Source organism: Vulpes vulpes, chromosome 4 (genome assembly GCF_048418805.1).
Source record: "Vulpes vulpes isolate BD-2025 chromosome 4, VulVul3, whole genome shotgun sequence".
NCBI classification, from domain to species: Eukaryota; Metazoa; Chordata; class Mammalia; order Carnivora; family Canidae; genus Vulpes; species Vulpes vulpes.
Genome location: NC_132783.1, coordinates 60,499,791 through 60,514,847, shown reverse-complemented (window position 1 = coordinate 60,514,847; position 15,057 = coordinate 60,499,791). Strand labels below are relative to the sequence as shown.

General features: G+C 37.5%; 1 pseudogene; it reads left to right on the top strand.

Moving 5' to 3' along the window:
* Window positions 1-7,247: 7,247 nt before the first annotated feature.
* Window positions 7,248-8,175, top strand: LOC112927318 (small ribosomal subunit protein uS2-like; annotated as a pseudogene).
* Window positions 8,176-15,057: the final 6,882 nt, after the last annotated feature.

Sequence of the window (15,057 nt, the reverse complement as noted above, 5' to 3'; positions counted from 1 at the left end):
CACTCATCTGGCACTTTTTATTGGCTCTCTTCTAAAGGTTGCCTGCGTGCACATGCAAGCATGCCCGTACTCATGCACACTTTCTCTCTCTCTCTCTCCTCTTTCTCTTATCCTCTTATTCCTTATACAGCCACACTTCACAGTTGGCACTTATGTTGACCCTAGAATTTTGTTACACTGAACAATACGTCAAAAATTTCACTGTGAGGCCATTCTGAAGGGTTTATTGGGAAGAGTATTATTAGGAAAGCATTCCCATTTGCATTTGGTTCAATTTGGCTCTGGCTGCATACACATTTGTTCTTCGATTTTTTTAAACTGCTATGCATGTTGGAGGGGAAGTTGGATGACATTTTATTTATTTTAAGTTGTCTTTTTTTTCCCCCAAGAGCAGCAAAAGGAAGGATGTTTTTGAGAATAATCTTTTTTTAGTTACTGATTTCTACAAGCGAAAGCTTTTTCTTATATTTGAATAATTCCTTTTGTAAAACAGACTATTTAACTTTGAAAATCAGCTGCTATACACTCTTCCTGACTACTTCCACAGGATTTCTACTCTATAGGGTATCCCAGTGCTATATACTTATATATTATAAAAAATATTCTCAAGAGTACATCAGTAACCTAATGAAGTCTTGTAACTGTTTTGACAACGGCCTTTTCTTTACCTAAATTTCACACTGAAAGCATAATTTGAGGGACACCTAGATAGCTCAGCAGTTGAGCACCTGCCTTCAGCTCCGGGTGTGGAGGTCAAGAAAATTAAGGCCATTCCACCTTAATTTCAGCATTAGCACACGTCCAGCCATCCCAGGCCCCTGTGAATAAGAGCTGAAATTTACATTACTTCAGTTACAGGAAAAAAAAAAACAAAAGTTTACAGCTTAATGTCCTAGAAAGCCCCATATTAGAATGCGAACAGAGCTCAATGCCCTTGAAAGCCCCATATCAGAATGTAAACAGAACTCGAGGAATTGCTCCAGCCCTTCTGGAGGTCCCCTAGACCAGCCCATAAAACTCAGCTGGAACCCACCTCGGGGTCCAAGCCCCTGCTCCGCTGTGTCGGGTACACTTGGATCCAAGCTCAAGCTCGTAAATAAACCCTCGTGTGTTTGCATCGGCGTCGGCTCCTTGGTGGTTTCTCAGATTCGCAATCTGGGGCACAACAGGGGCATGATCCTGGGGTCATGGGATCGAGCCACACATCGGGGCTCCCTGCACGGAGCCTGCTTCTCCCTCTGCCTGTGTCTCTGCCTGCCTCTCTCTCTCTCTCTCTCTCTCTCTAATAAATAAGTAAAATCTTAAAAAAAATAAAAATAAAGGCAGAGTGAGACCAAAGCAAGGAAAACACAGGGCATAGTAACTCAGTAGGAAGCCACCTATTTTGAGGAAAGCATAGAAAAATATTGGTGTAAGAGAAGGCTTGAAGATGAACAAAGATTCGATTATTGTAGGTCTTAAGTGTCCATCATCCACAAAACAGGAAGGATAAAACTGATGTGTAGGGAGAAGGAAAGATAAAGAGACCAAGTACCTCCAAAAAGAAAGAGCTTGAGAGGTCAAGCCCTAGAAGCATTCATAACCTACTTCCAACTTCTTCTGAAGCCCAGATACATGGCCTTATCTGCATAGGCCTGGGACATCCCTGTGCATGTCAAGCTCACATATCATAATCCTTCTATTTTATTTTCTCCAGATACTTGCAGTGTTTTTTAACTTGTAAATAAAGAAACATTCATAAAACCAAAAATGAAACAGGACTCACAGGAACCACTTACTCACATATCTGAGTAAAAAGCAGTGGCTCCTACAAGCAGGACGTGAAGAAAGTATAAAGGTATTCACTGCCAGATACAAGATGGCTTAAAGGTTTGAAGTGAAGGAAGAGAGGAAGCTGAGAATAAGCAACAGGAAAACTAATGACCTAACAAGTAGAGGAAAAGTCATTTGCACACTCTGCTTCACAGTGACTTCTGTCTGCACAGATCAAAGCTGTCAGCTACAGCATTTCAGAATATGAACGATTCAATTGCAATTTCTCACAGTTGAGGTCTTGGACTTTAATTTTTGTTTAAAGTGCATGATTTGGAGGTAAAAGGAAAGGGCTTCTACATGAATCCTGAATTGCAAAGGTCAAAAATGGAATTTGATGTATTTTCAGCCCTATTCACAAACACTAAGGCCATTTCAAGATGACACATCAGCTGAAGGAGCATAGTCTTCAGTAGCTCTCAGATTTCAGCAAGCGGCAATCATCTGGGCAACACAGTGACGTCGTTTTGATAGGCTTTACTCCTACATACTTTGATTCCACAGATCAGGTGTGTGACCAAGAATCTCCATTTTTTTTAAAGATTTTATTTATTTATTCATGACAGACACACAGAGGGAGAGAGAGGCAGAGACACAGGCAGAGGGAGAAGCAGGCTCCATGCAGGGAGCCCGACGCGGGACTCGATCCCAGGTCTCCAGGATCACACCCCGGGCTGCAGGCGGCGCCAAACCGCTGAGCCACCCGGGCTGCCCAAGAATCCCCATTTTTAACAAATACTCCAATTGATTCTGATGCAGAGGGTCCCTGAATGATGTCTGGAACATTCTTATCACTGATCTTTATTGAAGCAGCATGGGCAGCAGAATAATCACTGATCTGTATGTCAGAAGTCACAACTTTTCTGAGGCTGATCATTCCAACTAAGAAATAAAATTCTATCCTTGTCAAGTTAAAATAATATAATAAACTATAATTATAGTATTCATTGATCTCCATTTATTGTTACAAATCACAAGAGTGAAAGCATACTGATTCTATGCGAAAGTGCCCTGAATATCAACATGGTGCATAACTGCAATTCTTAACAGGTATGAATTAGACAGTAAAATCAAATGTTTGCAGGGGGAAAAAAAAACCTCTCTTTGTTTTGATATAAAACGGGTTTCCTTTCTCAAGGCCTCATTCTTTCTCAATAGCCAAGGGTTAACAAAATCATGACATTTCCAGGTATTCTATTTTCTCTTAGTTTAAAACTTCACTTCCTTTGGGTAAATATTCAGTAAAATTCAAGTATTATTATTTCCACTAACCACAGAGTCTTACATCACCTCTTGCTCTCACTTCCTTTTCTTAGGCTGCTTGTGTTCCTTTCATCTGGAGCTGCAGGTGGGAGAAGGTGAGAGGGCTTAACTGACTGTCCTCCCTCAAAGGAGAGAGAATGCATCTGTGGTCTGGGTGCTTCTTTGTCTTTTGCTGTTACTGGCAAACCTCAATCCATCCCTGGGACTGGCTATGTCAGGCTGGACAGCAGCCAAAGCTCACCTCAGCATATGAAATATTCCATGTCTGTGCATCCCCCGATGGGTCCCAGTGCAGGGAAGCATGGCTGCCCCCCTCCAAGTCACTGCAGAGGGAGTTCCAGTCAAATGTTCTGGTGCCAGAGCTCTACTATAATAGGTGGCTCACCCTTCTAGATCTTTTCACAGGCAACTGTAGACCCACTGGAAATCTATGAATCAAACTTAGCTCTGAGGGAAACTGGAGATTGTCTTTGCTTTCTTCTACCAAGTTCTGTCCCTTCCCCCAGACTGCACTATCCACACGACCAAACTGCTGCACTTAACTCTAAGCAAGTTTTGCTGCTGAGCAAATACCCCTAAACTCTAGTCTCCTATGCCCAGAATAGCCTCCTCAATGTTCAGCAATGATCTTGATGGCCTCCATTTTTAAGGGGAGACAGATTGAACATATACCCACCATTACAGAGACCAAAAAGAACTCCAGACTTCAACTTTCTTCTATTGCTTCTCTCTTCCTCTGGTTAAACTATCTTTTAATCTCTTGTTATACTAAACTAATTTGTGTCATTTGGCTTGAACCAATGGCTGCTGACACCATTGTGGAGTATTCCTTAAATTAAGCTGTTTGGAAGTCTGTCTTTTATTCCCTGCTGTGTGCTGCCTCCCAGGAACCCATGCATTTTTAGTGTGGTTACCAAACGGGATAGGGAGCATGCTTACTTCTTAAACTCAACAGCAACAAGTGATTTTAAAAAAAAAAAGCATCCTACTTATGCTTTAAGGCTTTTACAACGGAGTGGATGACTTGAGCAGACAATTATAACACAATGTGCTGATTACAAAAATAGACATATGGAAAGGATTACCCTGGAGTACAGAGTGTGAGCCCCTAGGACCAGACTGAGAGTTATGGGAATATTTCTGGTAGATAGTGTGATGGAGGGATCCCTGGGTGGCTCAGTGGTTTAGCACCTGCCTTTGGCCCAGGGCGTGATCCTGGAGTCCCAGGATCAAGTCCCACATCGGGCTCCCTGCGTGGAGCCTGCTTCTCCCTCTGTTGTGTCTGCCTCTCTCTCTCTGTGTCTCTCATGAATAAATAAATAAAATCTCAAAAAAAAAAGAAAAGAAAGAAAGTGTGATGCAGTGCAAGGAGGTAGAAGTAAGGTGGTAGGCGGAGAAAAGCTACCAGAATGAGGACTCATGTCAGCAGAGAGGCATGAAGATGCAGAGACTATGTGTACGTAGAATGTGGAAGACCTGTGGGATCAAATGGAAACACAAGTAATAGGTTTTCCAGACAATGGTTAACAGCTGACATTCTGTGAGTCCACAGAACCTCTGTTGTGGTAATCAGCAAATTGTGTTATAAAGCTTGCCACAAGTCACCCATTCAATTATAAATTATCTCACCCGTTAATTATAAATTATACCAGTATGTTTTAGTTCATCTTTTATCACATTTTTGTATTAGTGGCACCTAATACTGAAACTTGGTAAAGACTCTTTTTATTAATTTACCAGTATATTAATTATTACATTAAAAGTAGTACAATTATAACTACTAATACTAAATATGAAATACCACATCAAAGATTTGCCTTATAGTAAATAAAACTACTTAAATCTAAAAAGTCACCAAGAGGGGTGCCTGGCTGCCTAACTCAGTAGAGCACATGACTCCTGATCTCAGGTCATGAGTTTGAGCCTCACATTGGACGTAGAGATTACTTTAAAAATAAAATAAATAAAATTAACTAATTAATTAATTAAAGTCACCAACCAGGTGTCAAGCACTAACATTGGATTCTACCTCCTGGAAACACAAAGATGGTTGGCAAGTTGCCTTTCTGTCTACTGACAAAGGCACAGACAATTACAATCCATGTGAGAAAGGTACCATGAGACACATAAAGTGCTATGGGGAGACAGACAAGCAAACTTTATTTAGGAAAGTCAGAGAAACATTTACACAAAGTGAATTTGAAGGTGAAGAGTTTGTGAGGCAAGGGAAGTCACCGACTGTGCCAAAGCAGAAGATGCTGAGAAGAACCAAAAAGATTTGCATATTTGCAGGGCAGGCATGGCTGGAGCATGTTTTAGGTAGGCTGTGGAGGCAATAAGGCAGGAAAGAGCTGTCACATGACAAAGAATGCTAATAAGAAGAACAATATTGGTAATACATTTATGAGCATCCACTATGTTTAAGGATTAGGTGGAAAGCATATGCAGTGCAGAGTCTATGTTTGATCTTCACAACTTGAGTATTATGAACCATTTATGTAGTATAAAGCTTTGCTCAGAGCTTCATCCATTACTGTCCATTATGCAACAAACAAAAGTTGGTTAATACCGGTTATATTTATGGATTATTAAATTCTGACTGATCAGGACTGCATAGTTGTGATTATTAAAAACCTGAAGCCAGCAAATACAGCCCACTCTAGGCCTCAAGCAGTTAAGAGCCAATCCTGGGAACTCCTTTAAGAATGTTAGCTCTCTGGGAAGCCCAGGTGGCTCAGCGGTTTAGTGCCGCCTTCAGCAGAGGATGTGATCCTGGAGACCCAGGTTTGAGTCCCACGTCGGGCTCCCTGTGTGGAGCCTGCTTCTCCCTCTGCCTGTGTCTCTGCCTCTCTCTCTCTCTCTGTGTCTCTCATGAATAAATAAAATCTTAAAAAAAAAAAAAAAAGAATGTTAACTCTCACCTTCAGATGAGATTCCAAGAGTCTTCCTGCTCAAAAAAAGATATGAATCCATATGCTTCTCCACTAGATTCAATGTCATGCCCAAGTTTCAAATGGTACTTCTGTTCTGATTCCCAATCTACATAATAAATCCCAAAGGAGCAAGCCCTGTGAAATGACACACTGCCATTCCTTGCCCTGGGACTCCATCTGTCCCACCTGATAGTGAAATAGAACAAAGTACCTTGACACTTTCCCCTCATCACATCACTAGATGGGTTAGCTTTGAATCTAAATCATCCCCTTAAAACTTCTGAAATTGAAACTGATGCTTATGCTTTTTAAGATACATTCTCCCTGAACACTCTCCTAGATAACTTTTCTTATATATTTCCTTTTCAGATCAGGTTATCCTATAGCCTCTTCATGCCTTCTGCCCAAAGCCATGAAGTCCAGAATTGACTACACTTCATAAATAACATAATATAATTAATATAATAATATAATGTTTATATATAATATATTAACAGAACAATGGTCTCCCCAGAATGTCCACTTTGTAATCTCTGGAAGCTGTTAAAACACTGCTGTACCTGTAAAAGGAACTTTGCAGATGTGATTAAATTAAGGATAGGAAGATCTGGAGATGGGAAAATGACCCTGGATTATCAAATGGACCTAAGTAATCACAGGAGACTTGTGAGATGCAGGCAAGAGAGTCAAAGCCAGACAAGGAGACAGGAATGTGGAATCAGAATCTGGATCCAGGCACATACAAGTCAGAGGAAGCAGCCTGGATCCAAGTAGTGCACATGGCCCATGATGACTGGTAAGGGCTTGGTCTTAGGTCCTTCACTGACCCAGTGGAAGCACGTAGCCCCACTGACACTCCTTTCTGACTTTTGACTTCCAAACTATTAGATAAGTACATAACAAACAAATAATAAGTTAAAATAATATGCAATTATGTGATAAATATAAATAGAATGTTATATAATAAAATACAATGATTTATATTATATGAATATATTATATAAATATGTAATATAAGCATACTATATATATTTATACAAATATAATACATAATTATATGATAAACATATGATAAATAGAAATAATAAATTTGTGTTGCATGAAATTCCTAAGGTTGTGGTAATTTGTTACCTCAGAAATAGGAAATTAATACACTGTTGCATCTTATTAAAAGAAAGCAAAGGGCTTTCCACACTACCCAGAGAAGGGTCCATATGATACTGTTTTGTGTTCCCATCAATGTCCAGAGACCTTGATGTTCTGCAAATGAAGGAGGAGGATGTCCTCAAATTCCTTGCAGCAGGAACCCACTTAGGTGGCACCAACCTTGACTTCCAAATGGAACAGTACATCTACAAAAAGAAACGTGATGGTATCTACATCATAAATCTGAAGAGAACCTGGGAGAAGCTTCTGTTAGCAGCTTGTGCCATTGTTGCCATTGAAAACCCTGCCAATGTCAGTGTCATATCATCTAGGAATACTGGCCAGTTTGCTGTGCTGAAATTTACTGCTGCCACTGGAGCCACTCCTATTGCTGGCCACTTCACTTCTGGAAACTTGACTAACCAGATCCAGGCAGGCAGCCTTCCAAGAGCCAAGGCTTCTGGTGGTTACTGATCCCAGGGCTGACCACCAGCCTCTCACAGAAGCCTCTTACATTAACCTGCCTACCATTGCTCTGTGTAACACAGACTCTCCTCTGAGCTACATGGACATTGCCACCCCTTAAAACAACAAGGGAGCTCACTCAGTGGGTCTGATGTGGTGGATGCTAGCCCAGGAAGTCTTGCACATACATGGCACCATTTCCCGTGAGCACTCACAGGAAATCATGCCTGATCTCTACTTCTACAGAGACCCTGAAGAGTTTGAAAAGGAAGAACAGGCCGCTGCTTAAAAGGCTGTGACTGAGGATGAATTTCAGGGTGAATGAATGGCTCCAGCCCTGAGTTCCCTGCTCTCAGCCTGAAGTTGCAGACTGGTCTGAAGGCATGCAGGTGCCCTCTCTGCCTATTCTGTTCCCTACTGAAGACTGGAGCACTCAGCCAGCCACTGAAGATTGGTCTGCAGCTCCCACTGCTCAGGCCACTGAATGGGTAGGAACAACCACTGAGTGGTCTTAAGCTGCTCTTCCACAGAAGCAAACAAAATGGCAATAAGGTTGAAGGAAAATAAACAGTTTCTAAAAGTAAAAAAAAAAAAGTGAAGGTATGTTCTATATGACAGCAAAATCTTCAAAGTTTAAAGTTTTTGTTTGAAAGAGAATTTACTGGGGGTGCCTGGGTGGCTCAGTGGGTTGATGAACCTACTTCCGGTTTCAGCTCAGGTTATGACCATGGGACTCCATGCTCAGTGGGGAGTTGGCTTGAGATTCTCTTTTCCTCTCCCCACTCCCCACTCCGGAGTGCTAGCATGTTCTCTCTCTCTCTGTCTCTGGGATGAATAAATAAATGAAAGAAAGAAAGAAAGAAAGAAAGAAAGAAAGAAAGAGAAAGAAAGAAAAAGAAAAATTACAAAACTCCATTTCCATCTTTAATAGTGACTACTATGTAACAAGCTAACATATATGACACTACCATTTCAATTGTTTCAGGAATTAAGCCACACATAGCATAGGACAATGATCTTTGACTGAAAGGCAACACAAGTCCTGGGACACATTGGGCTTCTAGTCCAGCAAGAATGATACAACTTCAGTGAGTTCCTGTGACTTTCAAGTAAGATTTTATAAATGTCATGACTTAGGGAAAAGGGAAATGTCTTATAAGAAGGGTCACAATTAAAGATTAAGTTTATTTATTTATTTATTTATTTAAGATTTTATTTATTTATTTAAGATTTTATTTATTTATTCATGATAGACATAGAGAAAGAGAGGCAGAGACACAGGCAGAGGGAGAAGCAGGCTCCATGCAGGGAGCCCAACACGGGACTCGATCCCAGGACTCCAGGATTGCGCCCTGGGCCAAAGGCAGGCACCAAACCGCTGAGCCACCCAGGGATCCCAAAGATTAAGTTTAAAACTGAAGTAGTTCCATCAAGCCAAGATTAAACCAGTCCTGACAGAATAAAAAAGATGTAACTACCTCACTGAACAAAATTCAACATCTTTTAAGGGAAGATGACCTAATTCAAACACGTTCCACACAATATACACCAAATAGTCAAAACTATTAGGAAATAAAACAACAGAATAGAAAATATATCCCCTAATCTAGGAGGACAAAGAGCTTTCCAATATAAACTGACCTTGATATAACCCAGATATTTGAATTAGCTAGTAAGAATTTAGCCTCTTTACTAAATATGTTGGAGAACTTAAAAAGAAAAAAGAAGAAGCAAAGGGTCACAATGCACAAAAGAAAATTATAGATGAAAAAATGGAATTCATTATTTGAAGTCAGAAGTAAATTGAATGGAGTTCTATAGATTAGGGCTGGCAGAAGAAAGGTCACTGAACTTGAAAACAGGTCAAGAGAATATATGCAATCTGAATAACAGAATAATTAAAAACAATCAACCAGAGTCTCAGCTGAAGGAAAATGTCAAATAGTCTAATACATATGAAATTGGGTCCCATTAGAAAGAGAGAATAGGATAAATATTTTTGAAAAAATTACCTAAATTTGCAAATATGACATTAAAATTCTATTTTGAGGACAGCCTGGGTGGCTCAGCGGTTTAGCATTGCCTTCGGCTCAAGACATGATCCTGGAGACCCAGGATCAAGTCCCACATCAGGCTCCCTGCATGGAGCCTGCTTCTCCCTCTTCCTGTGTCTCTGCCTCTCTCTCTCTCTCTGTGTCTCTCGTGAATAAATAAATAAAATCTTTTTTAAAAAATAAATAAATAAAAAAGAGTCTCTAATTGTTAAAAAAAAAATAGAAAAGAACCACACTCAGATGCATTATAGTTAAAATGTTTAAAACTAGAGATGAAGAGAAAATCTTTGAGGACGCTGGGAGTGGCAGGGTGGGGAGGTACATTACAGCAAAAATGTGAGTAATGACTGGTTTCTAATTAGGAACAATAGGAACAAAACAACAATAAAACAATATACTCAAAGTACTTAAGGAAATTTGAAGAAATACACAGAATTCTAAGGAAGTGGATGGGAGATGGGTGATGGGTATTAAGGAGGGCACATGTGATGAGCATTGGGTGTTGTACGAAGTGACGAATCACTTAATTCTACTCCTGAAACCAATATTGCACTGTACATTAATTAAAATTTAAATAAACATTCAAAAAAAGAAATATCCAAAATTCTATATAGAGAGAAACCACTACAAAAAGTAACATTTCAGTTAAGAAAATTTGAGGTTATTTGTTACCGGTTTACAATCATTACCTTAAATACTAAAAGATGTTCTTCATTCTAAAGGGAAATAATTTCACTCAAAAACTAAAATCTATAGTAAGAAATTACTTGAAATGATAAGTATGGGGTGAACTTCACAGACTTTATTTTAGCTTCCTTTCATTTTCTTTGAAAAACAACTGATAGTTTAGACAAAAATAATAACACTGACTGGTAGGGCTTATTACATCTGTAGATGTAAAATATATAACAACAATCACATAAAGATGAATGATAGTTAAACAGACTTCTGGGAAGCCTGGGTGGCACAGGGGTTGAGCACCTGCCTTTGGCCCAGGGCATGATCCTAGAGTACCAGGATGGAGTCCCACGTCGGGCTCCCTGCATGGAGCCTGCTTCTCCTTCCGCCTGTGTCTCTGCCTCTCTCTGTGTGTGTTTCTCATGAATAAATAAATAAAAATCTTTAAAAATAAAAAATAAATAGACTTCTATTGCTTTTAGATTCTTGTATTATGCATGAAATTATACACTATTAACTCTAAGTAGACTTTCATAGATTAGTAATGTATATTGCAACCCCATATTCACCACACTAGAAAATCATACAAAGAAGAGAATATAGTTGCAAGCCCAAAGAGCCATTAAAATATTGTACTTAAAATTATTTAGTTAATACAAAGTAAAGCAGGAAAAGAAAATCAAAGGAACAGAAATTCAATGGATCTACTAGAATACATAGAGCAAGAGACTTGATTTGAACTCAAACATAGAAATAGCTACATTAACTATAAAAGAAATTTACATGCAAATTATAGACAGAGATTGTCAAACTGGTTAGGAAGCGAAGAATCAACCCTATGGGGCAGCCCTGGTGGCGCAGAGGTTTAGTGCCACATGCAGCCCAGGGTGTGATCCTGGAGACCAGGGATCACGTCCCATGTCAGGCTCCCTACATGGAGCCTGCTTCTCCCTCTGCCTGTGTCTTTGCCTCTCTCTCTCTCTCTGTCTCTCATGAATAAATAAAATCTTCAAAAAAAAAATCAACTCTATAATAAGAGAATTACTTTAAAAGATAAAGATACATAAAATATAAAAAGGGAAAAGATTTTACATACAAATAGTATGCACAAGAAAATAGATGTGGCATTATTAAATTAGGCTTCAAGATAAGGAATATTGGGGATCCTGGCTGGCTCAGTTGGTGGAGCATGCAACTCAATCTCCAGGCTTTGAGTTCAAGCCCCACATTGGATATAGAGAATACTTAAAAATAAAATATTTTTTAAAACCTTAAAAAAATGATGAGGAATATTAGCAGAAATAAAGAGGTAAGATTACCAGATTTTACATATATATACATATATATGTGTGTGTGTTAATTCATATGTATGTATATACATAAAATAATATATAACACCTTTGTGTTACACACCTTTGTGTGTATATATATATGTACAGATGTATATCAGTAACCTCTTATTATATGTATATGTTAATATATAAAAATCATATTGTAAAATGTATGCTCATTGTACAATTATAACATGTAAATATGTATAATATGTAAAATACATACATGTCACCATAAAAGGTGAATTGATTGAATAAGATTTAACAATTCCAAATGTGTAAGTACTTATTAACAGAGCTACAAAATGCATAAAACAAAAACTCAGAAATAAAGAAGTAGGTAAGTTTTTAATTGGATAATTTGATCCCTCTCTTAATAATTCATAGAAAAACTAGAAAGAATGTCAGTAAGAATAGATATTTCAAAAACATTATTATTCAAGTTGAAATAACCAATTAATAATTTACAGAACACTACATTCGATGTTTACATTCAAGGTTTATACACATTCTTTTCCAGTGCACATAGAATATTATTGAGAGGGACCACATAATGGAAATAAAATGTGTCTCTAAATTCTGAAGAGTAAAATTTTACCAATTATTTTCTCTGACAATGCCAATATTAAATTAAGAATCAAATAAAAATATGTCTAGAAAATTATCCACATATTTGGAAGTTGAATCACATACTACTAACAACCCATGTGACCAAAGAAATCACAAGAGAAATTGGAAAATATTTCTAACTAAATAATAAAGACCACATGACATATCAAGTTTCCTGCAATGAAGATTAAAGTATGCATAGAGGAAGATTTATACTTTTTGATGATTATATTATTGTAAAATAGTTTAAATCAATTATCTAAATTCCCACCTTAAGAATATAGAAAATAAGAAACAATAAGTGTTGGTGAGGATGTGGAGAAAAAGGAACCCTTGTGCACTCTTGGTAGGAATGGGAACTGTTGCAGCGGCTGTGGAAAACAATATGGGGGTTCCTCAAAAAGTTAAAAAAACAACTACTCTAATTAATCCAGTAATCACACTATTGGGCATTTACCCAAAGAAAATAAAAATGCTAATTTGAAGGGATATATGCACCCTTATGTTTATTGCTGCGTTATTTACAATAGCCAAATTATGGAAGAAATCTAAGTTTCCATTGATAGATGAATGGATAAGGAAGTTGTTGTATATATGTATATATATATATATATATATATATATATACACAATAGAATATAATTCATCATAAAAAATGTAATCTTGCTATTTACAACATTGTTGGAGCTACACAGTATAGAATAATGCTAAGAGAAGTAAGTCAGTCAGAGAAGACAAATTCCATAACAAATGAACAAAGGAAAAAAGAGACAAACAAAAAAACCAGACTCAACTATAGAAAACAAACTAATGATTCCAAAGGGGAGGTGGGTGGAAGAATGAGTGATGTAGGTGATGGCGATTAAAAGTACACTTAACTTGATGAACACTGAGTAACATACAGAATTGTTGAATCACTATGTTGTACATTTGAGACCAATATACCACTATATGTTAACTATACTGGAATTAAAATTTTTTAAACTTAATTTAAAAAATAATATAAAAATTGAAGTGCAAATTAAACCCAAAATAAGTAGACAGAATGAGGATAAGAACAAATTTCAACGAATAAAAACCAGGAAAACAATAGAAAAGTAAAAGCAAACAATATCAAATTTGTTCCTTTGAAAAGACTAATAAAATTAACAAACTTCTCAAGAGTCGTCCCTTCCCCCTCCCCCCAAAAAGGAAAGCAAAGTAGAAATTACCAGTATTTGAATTAGAACTCGTAGGAGTTTCCTAAAATTGCCATAACAAAGGACCACATACTCTGTGGCTTAAAATTACAGATGTTTATTCTCTGGAGTATAGAATTCTAAAAACAGAAGTCCCAAGGGAGGCTCCTTCTTTGTATCTCTCTAGTTTCTGAGACCTCAGGCATTCCCTGATTGATTGATTGATTGATTGATTTTATTCAGCACATCCTGACCAAGTGAGGTTTATTCCAGAAATGTAATTTAGTTTAACATTAAAAAAAATCAATCATTTAATTCACCACCAAGATTGAATAAAGGATTAAAACCTGATTATCAGATAAAGCAAGTGACTGTATTTATACTCATTAAAGATTAAAAAAAAAAGAATTCTCTAGCAAACTAAAAATTGTAAGGTACTTTATCAGTATGGTCAAGGGTATCTAGGAAAAACATGGAGCTAAGTTCACACTCTGGAGGACTGCCACAGGATGCAACCTCAATTTACAAAAAAATCAATTGTATCTCAATATAGAAAAAAATCAATTGTATTTCAATTAATATTGAAAAATGGATTTTCAAACAATTCCACTTAGAATAACATAAAATATATAAAGCATTTAGGATTCAATTTAACAAAGATGTTCAAGAACAGTAAACCGAAAACTACCAAACAGTGCAGAAAAAAAATTTTAAGAGTTAAATAAATTAATAGATATATTATGCTTGTTGATTAAAAAACTCAAGATTAGGGGATCCCTGGGTAGCTCAGCGGTTTAGCGCCTACCTTTGGCCTAGGGGTGGTCCTGGAGTCGCAGGATTGAGTCCTTCATCAGGCTCCCTGCATGGAGCCTGCTCCTCCCTCGCCTATGTCTCTGCCTCTCTCTGTCTCTGTGTCTGTCATGTATAAATAAATAAAATCTTAAAAAAACAAGAAAAGCTCAAGATTACTAACATGGCAGTTCCCTTCAAATTGATGTATAAATTTATTATAACCGATTCAAAATCCCAACAGGTTTTTTTAATAGAAATTTAAATTTTATTGTAAAGTTTATATGACAATGAAAATAGCCAAAAACCTTACTATGGCAACTGATATTGTATAATAATAAGCAAACACATTAACAAAATCGATTTAGTTTGAATACCATACATATATAATTAACAAGCTTTCAACGCTTGAGATAATTAAATGACAAAGGAAAATCTTAAAAAAAAAGTGAAGCAAAAACAATTAAATTAACATATAGGAAAAAAATTAAATTGAACTCTGCTTTATGCCATGTGCAAAAATTATCTGTCAAAGGGGCACCTGGGTGGCTCAGCAGTAGAACACCTCCCTTCAGCTCAGGGAGTGATCCTGGAGTCCCAGGATCCAGTCCCACATTGGGCTCCCAGCAGGGAGCCTGCTTCTCCCTCTGCCTATGTCTCTGCCTCTCTCTGCATCTCTCATGAATAAATAAATAAATAAATCTTTAAAACAAAAGTACTCTGTCATGGATCATAACCAAGAGTATAGGTGCTAAAACTATAAAACTTTTAGAAGACATACAAGAATTTCTTCATGAAA